The 17,825-nt window shown below is 28.9% G+C and overlaps 1 protein-coding gene across 1 annotated transcript in view; it reads left to right on the top strand.

Annotated features, from left to right (window-relative positions):
* The window catches only part of LOC123294979 (protein slit-like), a 47,762-nt gene that overhangs the window by 7,452 nt on the left and 22,485 nt on the right, over positions 1 to 17,825 (top strand). The gene's annotated exons all lie outside the window — the stretch shown is intronic.

The following is a 17,825-nucleotide window of genomic DNA, read 5'->3' as shown; positions in this document are numbered from 1 at the left end:
GAAGATCTTGCCCAAAAAGTTCTATTTTTCACCGTTCAAACGACTTTTGGCAACAAATGACTCATTTGAAAGCGCGTGAACTTCAATCTGGTATTTGTTTTGACTGTGTAAGGCTGCCAAATGTGATCAATCATTTAAAATAACCCTGTAGTATTAAATATAGATAATATTGAATTTAATATTATGCATGCTACAGTTCTTTGTCAGTATACAACAGAATAATTATTAAACACACATGAAAGTTGTTGAATGAACAACATTGATTAATTAAAATCTGTTATATTTTGTCATAGAAATGTTGGAAAATTTCTGACAACATAAACTTGATTGAATGACTTTTAACGATTGAATGATTTGTTGATTCATCAATGTACACTCAGTGTTCAATTTTACTACATTCCTGCTCAGAGTATTTGCAGCGTATTTAAAATAACTTTTGGTAAATACGTAACGCTGAAATCTTTTTTTAAGAATCTTTCAAACAACTTATAGTTGAAGCCACCTGCTTATTTTCACCCTCACGGGGAAACAATGATGCTTACTAAGAATTGTTTCAAACAAAAGTGGTTTATTTTTTTATAAGGAACATTTTATATATATGTATATATATAAAATGTTCCTTATAAAAAAATAAACCACTTTTGTTTGAAACAATTCTTAGTAAGCATCATTGTATATATATATATATATATATATATATATATACATTATATATATATATATATATATATATATATATATATATAACCTAATTAACCCATGTTGCCCATTTACGAACTCAAACTCACTTCTAACTTCCTCAGCCCGCTATGATAATTTAAGCTTGATATACCTCTTTTCGTTTTTGTCGTTCTGACAAACAGACGGATAGACAGAGACACGGATAACCGGAAATGGACATATCTGAATATACTCGATAATTGTAAACCATGATAAATAAAGTTCCTGGAAATCAATAACGGTAAAAATTTCTCTTGCAAGTATATGCTTTAGCATACCAATAAACACACGGTATATACGTAAACCATATTAAAATAAACAATGTCATTAATTACTTTTGTGCATACATTATATTAGTCCGCAGACCCACGGCTAAAAAATTTTCTGATTTAATCATCGTTGAAATTTGTTATGTGTGTTCTTTTTCTCCACGAAATACCATAAATTGATTGCACCCCTACCTTTAATTTGAAAAATATCCGCTTATTTTTTATTATTCTAACAGGACAATCGAATTACATATAAAAAATCAACTTTCTCTATTGGCCACCGCTTGGGAAGTTACATTTTTCTGAGTGTCGGTTAACGAACACCCTACTAAATTAAATAGCAGATATTACTCTGTTTGAAGCTTGAAGCGCAGAGAAAAATTTCCCACTCCGTGAAAAAAAGATTGAGAAGTATCGCGGGACACCCGGGTGGAACAATATTCTTTTCATACCTTGGTACATTTTATTTAGAAGATATTTTTCTGAAAATTTAAGGTATTATTTTTAGAAGTCAAATACTTGTTTGATTCTTTACAGAATTTAATTTTATAGCTACTTTTAGTTTTTACTGTATGAAATGATTATAGTATTAGTTTAAAAAGGACATATTCCTGGTTTAGTAGTCAACCCAAAATGTGAGTACATTACGTTTGGTTTGATTAGGATAATTATCATAACATAACATGACATAAAATTACATTGTACTTCCTTTAAATTATATCTGTTTTCTTTAGCTTTTGATAACTTTCACAACTCAATTTTTTAAAATGATAAAACATAAAACTTTGACAAACAAACACAAATTGACAGGTATAAACAAATTTTTGCATTTTCTCAAAATTCATGGCAATCTGAATTGATTGAAAAAGTTCTTTCTTAGGAAACCTAAATCTCGGATTTTGGTGTATGCTGTAGTTTTTTTTGGATTTAGCTCCCAAACAGAAAGCAAATATCGTGCGATAAGGAACATAGTCCCAAAAAATGCTTCATTACCGATAATTTCTTTTATGTAATACGCTACCCAGAACATAAAGAGAAGACACACAAAGTCTCCTCGATGATTTAAGCAGTAAGTTTTTTGAGCATGGGTCTACGGACTATAATTGTTGCTCCTGCATAGGTACTTATATTCATAATTATATCTATACCATTAATAAATAATATTATACATATTTGTCATTGTTTATAATAATAATAATTATAAATGTCAATATAATTATTTTACGGTTTCATATTTGACATTAATATTTATTTCTTTATTATTTATCTATTTATTAATAAATCACAATAACGTTTGTATATGGTAGAGTAGATACTTGATAATTTATATTTATACTGATAATTAATAACTAATTGTTTTGACAGAGTTTGGTTAAAATTCATTTCAAAAATTCGATGTAAATTGTCTGATTAAATTACAATTAAATTATTGTTTTAATACATCGAAAATCGTAGTTATAACTTTAGTACAGTCAATAAGTCGATATGCAGGGAAAAAGTTGGGAAATAGCACCGATTTTTCTCAACCGACACTTTTTGTAACGTGTTTACATGACCTTGAGGAACATTCAGCCAAATTTTCTTCTCAAATTTTTTAAAATTTATTTTCTAGTAAATATTTGTAGTCTCTGAATACGGATCTGATGTCAGATTACATGGATTCTATCAACTTTTTGAAAAATCGTGCTATTTTTTACGCCCGACTATAGTATGGCAAGGGTAATGTGTTTGACCGGTATGTATGTATGTATGTTCATCTGTTCTCATCTAGCTTCTAAATTACATATCATAATTTAACAAAGGAGGTATCGTTAAAAGCGTCTTGATTGTCCGCTGGTTATAGACTGTGTGACATTAAATTGAATATGGCGCCCGCTAGAAGACATAAAGTAATGACCGAAAAATAAATTTCGATTTAATGATATGTTTTTTGGTATTAAATGAAAAGGCGTAACTTGCATTTTTCAAAACTATATATATTGTTATACTTTATCACGAAATCATAACAGCAAAATAGTTGAAAATGAATGTATTTTCGTCTGTTCCCTTCTAGCTTCGAAGCAACTTGTCATACCTTGACAAATATGGTATCGTTAAAAGCGTCTTGATCATCCGCTAGTTTTAGGCTATGTGACGACATATTCAATTGAATATGGCACCCTCTAGAGGATATAAAGTTATGAGCGAAAAGCAAATTACGAAATAAAAGGGCGTAGTTAGTACTTTTCTCTGAATACGAATCCGATTTCAGATTACAAGGATTCCGTCATGTATTCCGAAAATCATGCTATTTTTGACCATAAATTCTACTTTTTTAATAAAATACGATAAGTTAATGTAAAAAATACAAAATATATACGCACAGTAAAAGTGGAATTCAAAATGTTTATACGCTCTGTTAAAATTATTTATTAAATTGAAATTGCGAATATAAATAAAAGGTGATAACATAAAATGGTAAAATTGAAAAAAAATTTCTAAAAGTCAAGTGATTGTAGTTTTTCTAGTGGATATTATTAAAAAAAAAAGGTATATAGGCTTATTTTAAATATCGTTCAGACTGATTAACCTATAACCGGTGTTTATTTTTAAACCATTTTATATAAGTCTTGTGGTATTTGAATATTTTAAACGATTTTAATGTAGTCATCATTTAAACGTGACCTTTATTTTCTTGTTGGCTGGTATAAGTAGTACAAATCCTGTTTTCTATTTATAAAATTATAATCGACAGGTATAACGCTATTTATCACATTAAGGGTTCGAAAACATATTCGTATAGCTAAATGTTTCCGAACAAACCGGAGCGCAAATAATACATAGTTAGAAATAGTGTGTGTCATATTGCTTTAGGCATAGAACAGGAGTAAGTGACCAACGAAATTTACAAAATTTTAAAAAACCCCCGACAAATTTAAACTCGCACTTGAAACACATCTAAGAACACTCTCCATAAATTTATCCTTTTCCTTAAAGCTTTTTCCAAATAGAGTTGATTTTGAAGATCATCGCCAATTTTATTTTTTACTTTTTTCGGGTACTGAACCCTAAACTCGTACTTGAAACGTAGCTAAGAACACTCTTCATGAGGCTACCTTTAAAACGAAACCAACAAAATCAAACTCGGTTCATCCGTTTAGGGTCTACGATTCCATAGACAAACCGACAGAATGGCACACAAAGATAGCGATCAAACTTATAACACCCCTTTTTTTAGTTCGGGGGTTAAAAAAGAGTTTATTTATTAGAGAATGAATCTTACGGGATAAAACATTAATATTTTCAGAATAGATGGGCGCACCAATAAATTATAACGATTTGAACGGTTTTGAAAAAAAGAAATTAGTTTCGACACATTATCTCTTACATCTGTTGCATCAATGATTGGAAATGAATGTTACCATAGGTTATGTTAGGTTATATTGGCTGCCCAAGGAGGACTCACTTAGGCTATAAAGCCCATTGCGATACCATATATGTGTTTTACCGCCTTTCCGCTGATAATTTCATTTATCAGCTCCTCAATTTCAGAGGTTGAGTACACCTCCTTCCGCGGGCGGAATTGGTTATGCCTTAACCAACTGAGCTAATAGGGCGACAATGTTACCATAAAAAGTAAAAAAATTGAATTATTTGCACATGCTATTAGGAACGGAATCCTAATACCGTATACCTTTACAATAGTGTGACTACTTATAGCCATATTAGGATATAATTTATATGCATGCAATGTTTTTTCCTATAATACCAATAGCAATTATTATCAACTTAAAATTACACAAAAAGTATAATAAAACTTAAGGAATTTGTTTTTTTTATGGTAACATTGCGATACTATCAAAAATTCATGATCGATCTATTACATGGTCAGATACGTACCTATTTATTTTACGACCCACAGACAGCACTTAAGTAAATTGGTTTTTTATTTACATGTTCTGTTCCATCAATACCTACCTGGGCTTTGAACGTATTTGTGTTTACGTTTGTACGTTGCTATGTTTATTTATTTGTGCGTTGTTAAAATTTTTATAAGCGTATTGTAAAGTTTTTATTTGAATATTTCTAAATTGAGTCTTTCCTTATCTGAGTGACATTTTAAATTTAAAAAAAAAAACAAGGTTGCCAAACACGAGATCAATCGAAATTCTCTGTTCACATCGTCTCGTCATGTTGAAAAGAAGCCTCAAACTGCATTCCTTGATTTGCTCATAACATTGCAACTTCTTTGTTAGAAGAACTAATAAAAAATTAAATCGATAGTTCGACATTATTTACTCTCCTGAATTTCGTTTCTATATAGTTGACAACCTTAAAAAATCTTTAATTACTCCATCATCTTAGGGTTTCACCTCGGAATCTAACGGAATATTAACAAAAGTCTCATATGATCACGCGTGCACATCCTTAGATATTCAAAGTCAAAGGTCGCAAAAATCAGCTCAGCATAACGTACTTCAGTGCTGAGTCAATGTTTATAAATAAATATAAGGTATCAAGTAATTATTTAAGTAGTATTTCATCAATAATAAAATGAAATAACCGTATAATCGACAGGGTCAACCGTGAATCCAAGTCTATTATGCGTGGTTTTTCCACAATTAACACTAAATACCACAATACCTTATATTTATAAATATTGACCCAGCACTGAAGTACGTTAAGGTATTTCCAGCATGGTATCTGCAGTTCCTATGCTAAAGCTATGGTTAAAATTTTTTTCGACATAATTTAACGAAAAATTAAATTTAAGAATTTAATAATGCTTACTATTAATTCCCAAAGTTTCAGAAATTTTGACCGTTTAAAATGGGAAATAATTATGCCAACGTCCCAATTTCGATCAATTTACGTCAAAATTAATATCTCGAAAGTGAAAATTAATTTCTAAATTTTTTTTTTTAGAATTGTATTGTATAAACATTTTTTTCTACTTTTTCTTCAATATACAATAATATCATAAAAAATAGTTGGAGAGACCGGACATTTTACATGCTTTAAATGGGACATGACCCTCAAAATCGCGAACTTTGTCTTTAAATATCTCGCGATCTAAACGGCCAAAAATTATGAAATTTTAGGAATTCATAAATAAAACTATTATAAACCCGAGAAAAAAAATTCGGCCAAATCTGTCGAAAAGTGATTTCATGCTGGAACTACCTTAAGCTAAGCTCTCCATCTTCTGCGTCCTCTATTTCAATTACGGTTTAACATCCAAAAAAAATTTCAGGCAAAATTTATTATTTTGTAATAAATGTCAAATACGATTGAAAGCAAAAGAAACGATATATTCACAAAACACTGATTTTCGCGACCTTTGACCTTGAACTTTTATAACCGATACAAGGTAGATGGTCAAAATTAATTTTATTCATTAAGAAATACATCAAATTAAATAGTTATTATACAAAGCATATAAAATTAATTTTACAGTAAAAAAAAATCTACCGATATATGAATTTATTGTATTCGCTCCGAGCGTGAATTTCGTTTCCATGACAACGATACACTACTTTAATTATAGAATTAATGGATGCATATATAATTGTGTGGATTGCATTGAAAACTTACATTTAAAATTTAATATTCTTGTTTCACAAATTTAAATAAATAATTACGATAATTAACATTTGAAAAATAATATTTGTACAATTTGATTTCTTATTTTCACAATTTTTAATGCATTAAGTTTAATTAATTAGTGTTTTTCAATCATTTTAATTTGACAGTTTCTATATCATTAACATGTAAATAATTGCAAATTAGTCATAACAGCCCACTTTATCTCCAAAATTTTTCACTTAAAGCGCTGGCATCGATTTTATTATCCCTACCATGACTACGCACACAACGAATACATGTTAGAAAAACATGAGTATTACATGTTTATATACAGATAATTAAATTATTGTGAGCTAAATGTGAATTTAAATAATAAAATTAAATAAAACAAATACTAATTTTCATTTATATGTTTATTTGATGAGTATGTTTTCTAATTTTGTTATAAAAACGAAACTAATCATGATAAAAAAATGTTAGCCGTGAGTGGACTAATAAAATAATATAGTCATGAGTAGAAATAAAACAATATTTGTAGACACGAAACAAAATTTTCTAAATTTTTACATGATTTTCACAAAGTAGAAACAATTTTTCATACTTAAATTCTATATAAATGTTTTTTTCAACTTTTATGTGATGATTTTCTTATAGAAAACTAACGATATAACGTATAGACCACGAGAATAATCACAAAATGTTTGAAATTTGTCATTTGCGACTTATTTTAGACAAGCCGTTAATTATAAAAATTATAAGCGACCTTTAACTTCAATGCATTGATGAAAGCGGGAAAAACTATTTTCGTAGGGTGAAAATTAACCGAATTCGTTCACAAAATAACTCACTTTCCCAACATTTGTAAAAGATGGTTAAAATAAATAAAAGAGTATTTGGGATGGAGTCGTTAAAAGGGCTTGTGTATACAAAAAAACTGCTATTATTTAACATGCATAGAAAAGAGTTACCGAAAGAAGGAATTAAGAGAAAAGGAAGATATATAGAACAAAATCAAAAGTCAAGGCACTTGAATCCCTGGAACACGTATGTCAATTGCTCAAAAAAAATTTATTTATAGATTTTATTCAGAAATCGCCAACTTTTACTTTGATCAATTTATGTAGCTTGTATAAATAGTTTTAGACGGTTCCTCCCATCTTACCTTTAATAATGATGACCATATCCTATTGTATCTAGAGTTTCAAGAAATTTTAACTGATAACAAAATCCACTGTTAAATGCACAGGTTGGTTATGGTTTCATTAGATATTTGAAAACTTTTGGCGAGCAAAAGACGTTTGTAATTTTTTTCACGAGTTGATTTTTTGGCCACTTTAAGAGATACATCAGCTTGAAAAACACTTCTAGAAATATTAAGATGAGGAAATTAAAATGAGGTACCCTATATTTCATGTTATCCGTACACAGAGGTTGATTACATAAAATAATTTTTTGCAATCGTTTCATATTGACTTTATGTACAAAAGTTATTAATACAATTCTAAAAATTAACATGCATGAGTTTTTAATTGATGAATTTATTTGTTTACAAATAAAATATAACTTAATAAAAAATATAACTTTTATATAAAAAAAATATTTTCGTGACATATAACTTTTATATTTTATTTTCTGTAGATTTTTATCCTCATTGCTCGATGCTATAATATTTGTTTTTTATTTGTGTTATATTTACTTAAATTATTATAAATAAAATGGGTACTTGTGTCGTCATTATATCCTTTGAGATTGAAGGCCAATCAGAATCACGCTGCACTGTACACTTCTTTTAGAAATAAATCAATTGTTATCTCTCTATAATATTTTATCATATTTCCATGGAATTTTATCATTTCTCCATGCCGTGGCGTTATTAAAACAAAATTGCGGTATGAATTAAATATAAGGATTATATACACAGAAGCAAAAATAAATTAATTAAAAACAATACTAATATTTTAATTAAAAAAATTACGATTGTTAGGTATTATACACGTACAGAAAACTCAATAATTTTATATTAAAAATAATGCTAAGAAACCTTTTAAGTATATTTATATATTTATTTGTATGCTAGAAGAAAATCTTAACCATTTAACTAACTGTAAATTTTAAAAATATTATGAATTATTATAATTTTTATTCTTTCCTCGACGGTGGCGAGGTTTATGTGCTCGACCGGTAGGTACGTATGTATGAATGTATGTTTGTTGTTCATCTGTTTTCTCATAACTTCTTAAGTATGTTTGTTGGAAGCGTCTTGATCGTCCGCTGGTTATGAGCAATGTGACTCTAGTGGCGAAAGCTCTAGTCGTCGGGTTTTTAGTTTTTAATAGGCACTGTGACAAAAGCTACAAAGGCTCAAGCTACAATATCTCTTTCTGAAACACATTATATTCTGCATATTATTACGTTCTTTTACTTGTTATGCTATTTTAATTGCATTTATCAAAGAAAAATTAAGTAAAGTAGATTATTTTATCTACCTTACACGTATATATTCTACATGTTTGACTACACGTAGAGTATGTTTAATAAAGCTTCATTTGTAAGATAATAGTAGTATTACAAAAGTATCCTCAATAACCTTATCATGTTCTTCACATCCCAGTTTAGTGCCAACATAATAATAATAATTAAAGTTTTTTTTTTTAAATTCCTTTTACTCGTGATTTTGAAATTCAAGGTTTGAATAGTGCAGAACGCAAGCAAAGTTAGATTAGCAGTTACCGTTATAATCTTTAACAGCTTACATTAACTTGATAATAGAGAAAAAACATACCGCTAACAGTGATGTGTGTCTTAAATAATTTATGATGAAGTCTACCGGTTGTTGGTAATCGAAAATGGCTCTTGTGCGGTATAGTTTTTTTACATTTAACTTTTTTTTTTTAACGATTTTTTATATGTCAGAACGGGAATATATCTTTCGTCGGTATCCCAATATCTTGCAATTTTACATTTTATTTGAAGAAATGTTTCCAAAATTCCACCGTCACAGCTTATGCCTTCAGAAATTTGCTTATGAATAAATTTTCAAATAAAGATATGTTTTCGAACTCACAGTATAAGTCACTTCAAAATGTAGACCAGATATCTACGGAACCGTGGTTTGAGTCGCAGCTTCTGTGTAATTTTTTCATATCTTTCTTTTTGTTCAAAATTAAATACACAATATGCGTTTCTCATTGAAGTGTACAGTCTCACCTTCATATGTTAAGTGGTATAATATGTTGAGATAGAAAAAGCTGTTTAAAATATCATATATGAGAGACTTTGACTTATATAAAGTAAACAAAAATTTGAAACAAACGTAAAAATTTAATTTAATAATAAAAATATGTAACATAGTTCAAAGTAATCAACACCGTGAGAATAAAGCTTTACAAAAATTACCTTGCTTTCGTGAATAAGAATGCTATTATGGTTCGCATGTTATAATGCATAGTACTTATATATCTGATTCTATGAAACTATCGACTTAGGAAAGAATATCTTTTTTCATTATATTTTCTATACTTACCAATAGAATAACCATACAAGTTTTGTACTTTGCTCATTAAAATTTTTATTTTTTTTCATTTTGAAACTGTAATAAAATGAAAATATGTTTTAAGCAGCCATTATTAACAGATATGTATTTTACCTATTTTATGCATATAAACGCTTCGTTATGAAATGTTTCATGGAAAATGTCAGGTACATGCTGTTCCTGTTAGATGTTACTTTGTAAATTTATGGAATTTTTGTTCAAAAAGATATTAAAACTTAAATGGCAGTTAGCTTATAAATTCATCAATTTCGGAAACGGCTTCAACAATTTTCATGAAAATTCGTATGCAAATGTTTTTTGGAGCGAAAAATCGATCTAGCTAGGTTTTATATTTAGAAAATGTTGTTTTATACGTGTTTTCAGGAAAACTGAAAAAGGTTACTCTTACTGCTATCTTTTAGCGAGTAGTAATACTATTATTATTTTAATTGGGAGGAGCTTCGAGTCCACCTCGGTCATCCAGGTACTTATATATTAGTTATTACATATCACTTATAAAATGTAACTCTTCCAGTTGGCCACAAATCAAGTTTACTTATGTTGCTCATTTACGTATCCAAACTCACTTTTACGTCCTGAGCACTTCATAAACATTTCATCTCGATATCTCTTATCGATTTTGAGATATTTTGTTCACGAATAGACGTACGGACAGACTCTGATATATTTCATATACCGGAAACAATAAGAATGAATAGAGCAATCAACGCGTCGTCATGTGATATTCAACTTTCAATGTAAGTAAGTACATGTTCAAAATCACTTCATTAAGTATTGTTTAAAAGAAAAGTTCAAAAAGTTTCCTATTTCCTAAGTACTTTAATAAAGTAACAGAAGATTTAAAGAAGTAAAGAAGTTGATATTATTAACTGGTACTTTTTATAATAACTTGCAGTGATTTTATTTGAGTATGTGCATTAAAATATTTAAGAATTTCAAATACTTCTACAATATTTTTTTAGTCTATGAATAGATGGATACTAACAAAAGCTCGCATAGTATTTAATACTTAGCCACTTGTTCATTTAATATTATGGGCAACATGCATTCTTGGTTATATTCGACTATCTACTTTTTTATACACAACGACAGAATGATTCAAGAATTTTATCGCAATATTTGTCTGTGAGATTTTAGTCCGTATCTCAAAAACTATTCGAGCTGTGAATAAATGCACCCGATTTTTGGGTCAAAATTACCTCATATACCGAGTTTTATCGAAATTGGAGATAAAAAATATTTTTCGATTTTTTGGAATTTTTTTAAGGGGTACCCCTTTGAAAAAATCGAGAAAAACGAAAAAAAAATTTTGCTTTGGAATTTGATGAAACTCGGTGGATGGGGTAATTTTGACCCAAAAAGTATAAAAATCAGGTTAATTTAATGATTGGATGCAGAGTTTTTGAGATATCGCAATATTTGGATCGATTTTAGTCCGTATCTCAAAAACTATTCGACCAGTGAACAAATGTACCCGATTTTTGAACTTTTTGGGTCAAAATTACCTTATATACTGAGTTTTATCGAAATTGGCGATAAAAAAAATTTTTCGATTTTTTGAAATTTTTTTAAGGTGTACCTTTGAAATCGAGAAAATCGGAAAAAAATTATTGTTTTGGAATTTGATGCAACTCAGTGGATGGGGTAATTTTGATCCAAAAAGTATAAAAATCAAGTTAATTTAATGATTGGATGCAGAGTTTCTGAGATATCGCAATATTTGGATCGATTTTAGTCCGTATCTCAAAAACTATTCAACCAGTCAACAAATGTACCCGATTTTTGTATTAGTAGGTACAAATTGCAAAACTACCCTATAAAACTTTAACTGGAACTCTTTAACTGTTTAAACTAACCTTACTTTTACTACTCTTTTTGTAGGTTTTCTTTTGACGGTTAATTTTATATTCTGTATATATTATGCTTATAATATCTGCATATCAGTTTTATGGTGTTAATGAAGGTGAAAAACCTTTTCAACACTAGTAAAATTTTCATATACTTTTTTTTTTCTTTAAAACAGTCACTAAAACATAAAGCCATTTTCATAAAGAACAATTTAATCATAGTTTTTTTTCCTTTCTTTTAATTTTTTAATATGAAATAGTTTGGCTTATAAAATTTCGTTTATATAGTTTTAACTATTTAAAGATATAATAAAAACTATAAAAAACTACATATATAGGACATTAAATATAGTGGAACATTGGTTGTTAAATTTTTAGACGAGATATATGTAATTAAATATGCAAAAGAATATAAAAATTGTTTTAAAAAAAATGTGGTGTCGGTTTTATAGTCTCATGGATTCAAATAAAACTTTTTTTTAATTTCATTCATAATTTATTTCTTACTCATTTTATGGATAACACAAAAATATTTGAATATTGTATCTTGTCTGATAAAAAACACCATATTACATCCTTGTATACTTATAAACTAAACTAAAACAAGTGAAAACAAGGAATTGACGTGAGTTAATTGTTGAAATACCATGTATAGACAGTGTTGATTACTCTGTCACATTACATATACATGCATGTCACACACATATAACTGATATACCCATATAATACTACAATTTGCGCATAATATGCGCACTCACGGGTAAACAGTGATGTTAACGAAAAAATATTTCAAACAAAAGTTGTTTATTTTTTACATTTAAACTTTTGTTCTATCCCAAGTTTAAAAGATGGGTATCTAACGGTGTACAAGTTGCTCATTTACGAGCTCGACCTCACTTTTTACGTCCTTAGCACGCTATACAAGTTTCAGCTTCTTATCTCTTTTCGTTTTTTAGTAATCGTGATGACAGACGACAGACAACCGGAAATAGACTAATTAGGTGATTTTATGAACACCTAGACCAAAATTTTGTTCAAAGTATTAATATTTTTAAGCGTTACAAACTTGGGACTAAACTTAGTATACCTTGGTATATCTCATTTACATGATATAATGAATTTAAGGACACTTGAAATATATATTTCTACTTAAATAAAAAACTCGAAAATTTTCGATATCGATGCAAACAAGGAAGTACAGAAGAGTTTCTTTTACCGAATACATGATGAAATTGTAAAGGTTCAAATTTTTTCCAATAATGACCAACTTTCTATTGAACTCAAATAATGAAAGTTGTTAATCATTTCTATACAAAGATTGTTGTTTTAACAAACCAACAACGGAGAGCCTATTAAAATTTTTAGTTTTTTCATAAAATATTGCGAATAAAAACGCCACGACTTTCAAGTAGTTTTTTTACGCCAGAAAACCTATACGGAAAAGTCAATTTTCCTGTTTTTTAAGAAACCCGGTTTTTTGGCATCAAAACAAAAACAAAAAGTCTGTATTGTATAACGTTATCAGAAAAAGAAAATTTTATGAATTTACAATTAATGATAAATTATTTTTTGAAATGGAATTGTTTTAAATTTTACTTAACTTTTCCAGGAAGTTTGAATTTAACTAGTAAATTGTGTTAGTATAATAAAAAGTTTCATAGATTCATAAATATTTTATATCTAAAATGATATTCCAACATATTAGTTGTCACAAACAAGTCAATAGTTATTTTTTCTGCGTGCTGTTTTTTTAACTAGTTAATAATTACATTCAAATAACTAACAAATAACACGAGAAAAATACACTTGTTATATGTTATTATATTATAGCATTTTACATTATTATGTTTACATCCGATAGTGGAGTGGCTATGGCTGGCTATATGTGTTAGGTCACATACCGTAAGGTGAATATTTACATTATATATTACCTACTAACTTATGCCCGTGACTTCATTCTTCGAATTTGAAGTCTGTAAATCATATAAAGTTTGCAAACCATTTCGTTAGCCATTTAAAATATGGGAAGTAAGTACAGTTTTTATGGTCGTTCTTATGTATAAGACAAAGAGAGAGTCTTCAGACAATGTATTTTGTGTGATGATCGCGCAATCATATCATTTATTAGTTGTTTGTGTGTATACGTGACGACAGCCGACTTAAGTTGGTCAGACGTCTTCGTCTATGTGTCGCATCACTCACGCAATACTCACAATACATTGTCTAGAGACTCTTTCTTTCTCTTATACATAAGAACATCCATAGAAACTCTTCTTATTTATATATTTTAAATGGCTACCGAGATGGATGCCAAACTGTATATGAAGCAGGAGTATTTAGATTATAGCCGCACCTTCTATCTGCAAGCCTCTGATATCAGCTCAAGTACGTGTTTGGTCAATTATCATTAACCTTCAGAAGTTTTTTATCAATGGAAATTTTTGTGCCCTTACGTGTACTTTCTTCATTAATTTAATATAAGTCGTACTCAGTAAATTAAAAAAAACTTGCACAGGTGTTCGTTGGAAAAAATTTTAATATTATAGGTTACGGTGTTCTATCTGTAGCTATATTCATAGCATGTTGCTGACGCAAAACCATATGATTTATTATATCCTACCAAATTTTATTTATTATACATATATTACATATTGTCTAACGCGCCTATAGTTTAACGAAGTTTTCACTTTAAAAATCAAAATTATTTCGGAATTTTATTTTGATTTTTTTGAAAACCATAGATTGGTGAGTATAGGTGTTTTCCAATGATGGACGCAAATAGGTAAAACAGACTGTTATTTTATAATAACATAGAACATATAACATATAGGGTAGATAGGTGTGTTTGTTCTAAAAATATACATGTTGATGACCTGTTATTCAGTTTTGTTTGCTGTATAGGATTAAATCAATATAATAACCAAGTTTTCTATATCCAACAGCTACAGCTTTTAATTAACAATGTACAGCTAATTGAAAGCTAACAATTAAGGATCCCAATAGGTTCTGGTATCTCTATATATTTAAACATTGTACACTGTGTCAAACAAGGTTCATCCAATAGAGTATTCCGGATTTTTATTATATATTTATTATTTTTATTATTTGTCGTTATAGCAACAAAAGTAATACAAACTCTGTTAAAATTTAAAATTTCCAAATATTGCAGTTTATGAGAAACAGCCCGAAAACAGGCAGACCAACAGCAGAGTATTAGTAGTAGGGTCAATTTTCAATAAACAACTTTGCTTCTCTAAGAATAAAATAATTAAAAAAGCTTTAAAATAAAACAGAAACTGAGAAATTCAAATAGAACAAGTGAAAACAAACAATTGACTGAGTTAATTGTTGAAATACCATGCATAGTCAGTGTTGATTTCTTTATCACATTACACATACAAACATGTGACACATACATAACTGATAATCAAGTATAGTACATATTATAAAATTTCCGCCTAATTGGCGCCCTCACGGGTAAACAGTGATGTTTACGAAAAAATGCTCCAAACAAAAGTTGTTTAGTTTTTGATAAGAAACATTTTTTACATTTAAACTTTTGTTATATCTCTAACGGTTTACAAGATGGGTCCTACGGACCCAAGACCCAATTGACCTATGATGCTCATTTACGAACTTGACCTCACTTTTTACGTCCTGAGTACGCTGTAAAAATTTCAGCTCGATATCTTTTTTCGTTTTTGAGTTATCGTGTCCACAGACGGACGGACGGACGGACAACCTATGACAAAATTTTTTTCCTAGCATCATTATTTTTAAGCGTTACAAACTTGGGACTAAACTTAATATACTATGTATATTTCATATATACATGGTATAAAAACTATCTAAGCGTTTGAAATATAGAGACTTACCTGCTGGACGATTGTTTCGAGAGACTCTTATCTCTTTGTTCGACCTTGATGTTTATGAAACATACTATAAAATTTGTTAAAATTTTCCATTGTTTGCTTGTTATTAAATAATAATAACTGTAACTAATATATGTTACATAATACAATAAAGTGGAATGAGTGATAATTTTAGTGCTTTTACTGTACAATTATGGTGCTGTTATTATTGTTGTTATTTATTTACTAAATGGTTTTATTTTATAAATCACGCACAACAAATATGTTATCAGAATACGAGCGTAGGTGTTATTTTATTTTATACAAGATGTTTCCAGAAAGAGAAGTTTTATTTATATGCAATTAAAAAGTTCGGATAAAAATGGATAAATTAAAACACCGAAAATATCAGTTGTATAGATAATAATAATTATCAGTCCTACGTGATAATAATTAAATTTATATAAAATAGATATAATTTATATAATATAAATTTTTAGTCCTATAATATATTATACCATAAATATATATTATTTATTCTAAATTTCTTGTATACTAATTTAATTAAATAATAAACATATTAAAGGAGTCGAAGCCGCGTCTCTTGGATTCATGACAAGCGCCTTACCCAACTAAATCATATATGCTTCAGGGATAATGTTAAGTCATTTATTATACCATGTATATGTCAAATATATCAAGGTATACTAAGTTTAGTGCCATACATGTTTATAGTTCATTAAAATGTGAAAAATAGATTTTTAACTTCCCGCCTAGAAAATAGGGAAGTTATTGTTTTCACCCCGTTTTGCCAAAATCGAGTTTTCATCAGATCTCGACGTTTTAAGGTGTCAGGAAGCTTCCCTGACTACTTCCGCGAGGGTGTCTGTATGGCTGTATGTATGTATGTGTGTGTGTGTGTGTGTGTTTGTGTGTGTGTGTGTGTGTGTGTGGATGTATGTAAACCTCACATAGCTTTTGAACGGCTTGTCCGATTTGATCGCGGTTGGTGCCATTCGAAAGGGCTTGACCAAACTTAGATTTTGAGACCTATTTGGATAGATTTCGAGAAATCTCAAAAAAACTGCAAAAAAAAATTTTTTTTTATGTGATTTTTTTTTAATAACTTTTAAACGGCTGTATCGATCAATTCCAAAAACTAATCAGCTCTCAACATCAAAAAACCACGTCGATCACCACCAGTCCGGTCAAAATCGGTTGATTCGTTCGTGAGTTATCGTTGACGAAAGAAAACTCAAAAAAGCGTTTTTTCGGAATAACCTCAAAATTTTTTGTTCTATCAATTGAAACTTAAAGATTCTTCATGAAGCTTCAAAAACTGCGTCGAATGTCACCAACCGCGTGAAAATCGGTTTATTCATTCTAAAGTTATCGCGATACTTAGCGGGAAGTTACAGGGATGACCTGCAGGGTCAACCGTTTTCCAAATTTTTTTTCTTTTAAATGAGTTATCAATTTCTGTTTAATGAGTTACTTTCAATAACCAATAAAGGAACGCTGTTTTCTGTATTTAATTTGAATTTTAAAGCATAAGTGTCCCAATTTTTTCACAGCATTTTATCTGATAACAACGTAAAAGTTATGTCTGTAGAATGGAATTGTGTTTAACTCGGTAGTAAAATCTAAATGTAAAATTAGGCCCAGAATGCTCTCTTGAGGAATACATTACCTTACACTTGTTTAATTTTCGAAATTGCTTTGAAAATGCATCCAAGCTAGTATCATTTAATTTTGCAAAGTGAAATCTTACCATCTATATTATAAATATAAAGTCAATATGTAAATCATATTCCTTTAAACATTTCAATTTTGTATCGAAGCAAATAAATTATGAGTGTCATAATTAAATTGATTTATACGGGTATTTGCACTCAACAAATCAGACAATTGATACGTGTTGATGTATAAAATTACGTTAAATTATATTCCATTTTCTCTATCATTTGGATAAATTCAAATGTTAATGTAAGGTAGTTAATTCTACAATTCAACCAAATAT

The sequence above is a fragment of the Chrysoperla carnea genome, chromosome 3 (genome assembly GCF_905475395.1).
Source record: "Chrysoperla carnea chromosome 3, inChrCarn1.1, whole genome shotgun sequence".
Classification (NCBI taxonomy): domain Eukaryota; kingdom Metazoa; phylum Arthropoda; class Insecta; order Neuroptera; family Chrysopidae; genus Chrysoperla; species Chrysoperla carnea.
Note: the sequence above shows the minus strand (reverse complement) of the source record. Positions and strands in the feature narration are given on the sequence as shown.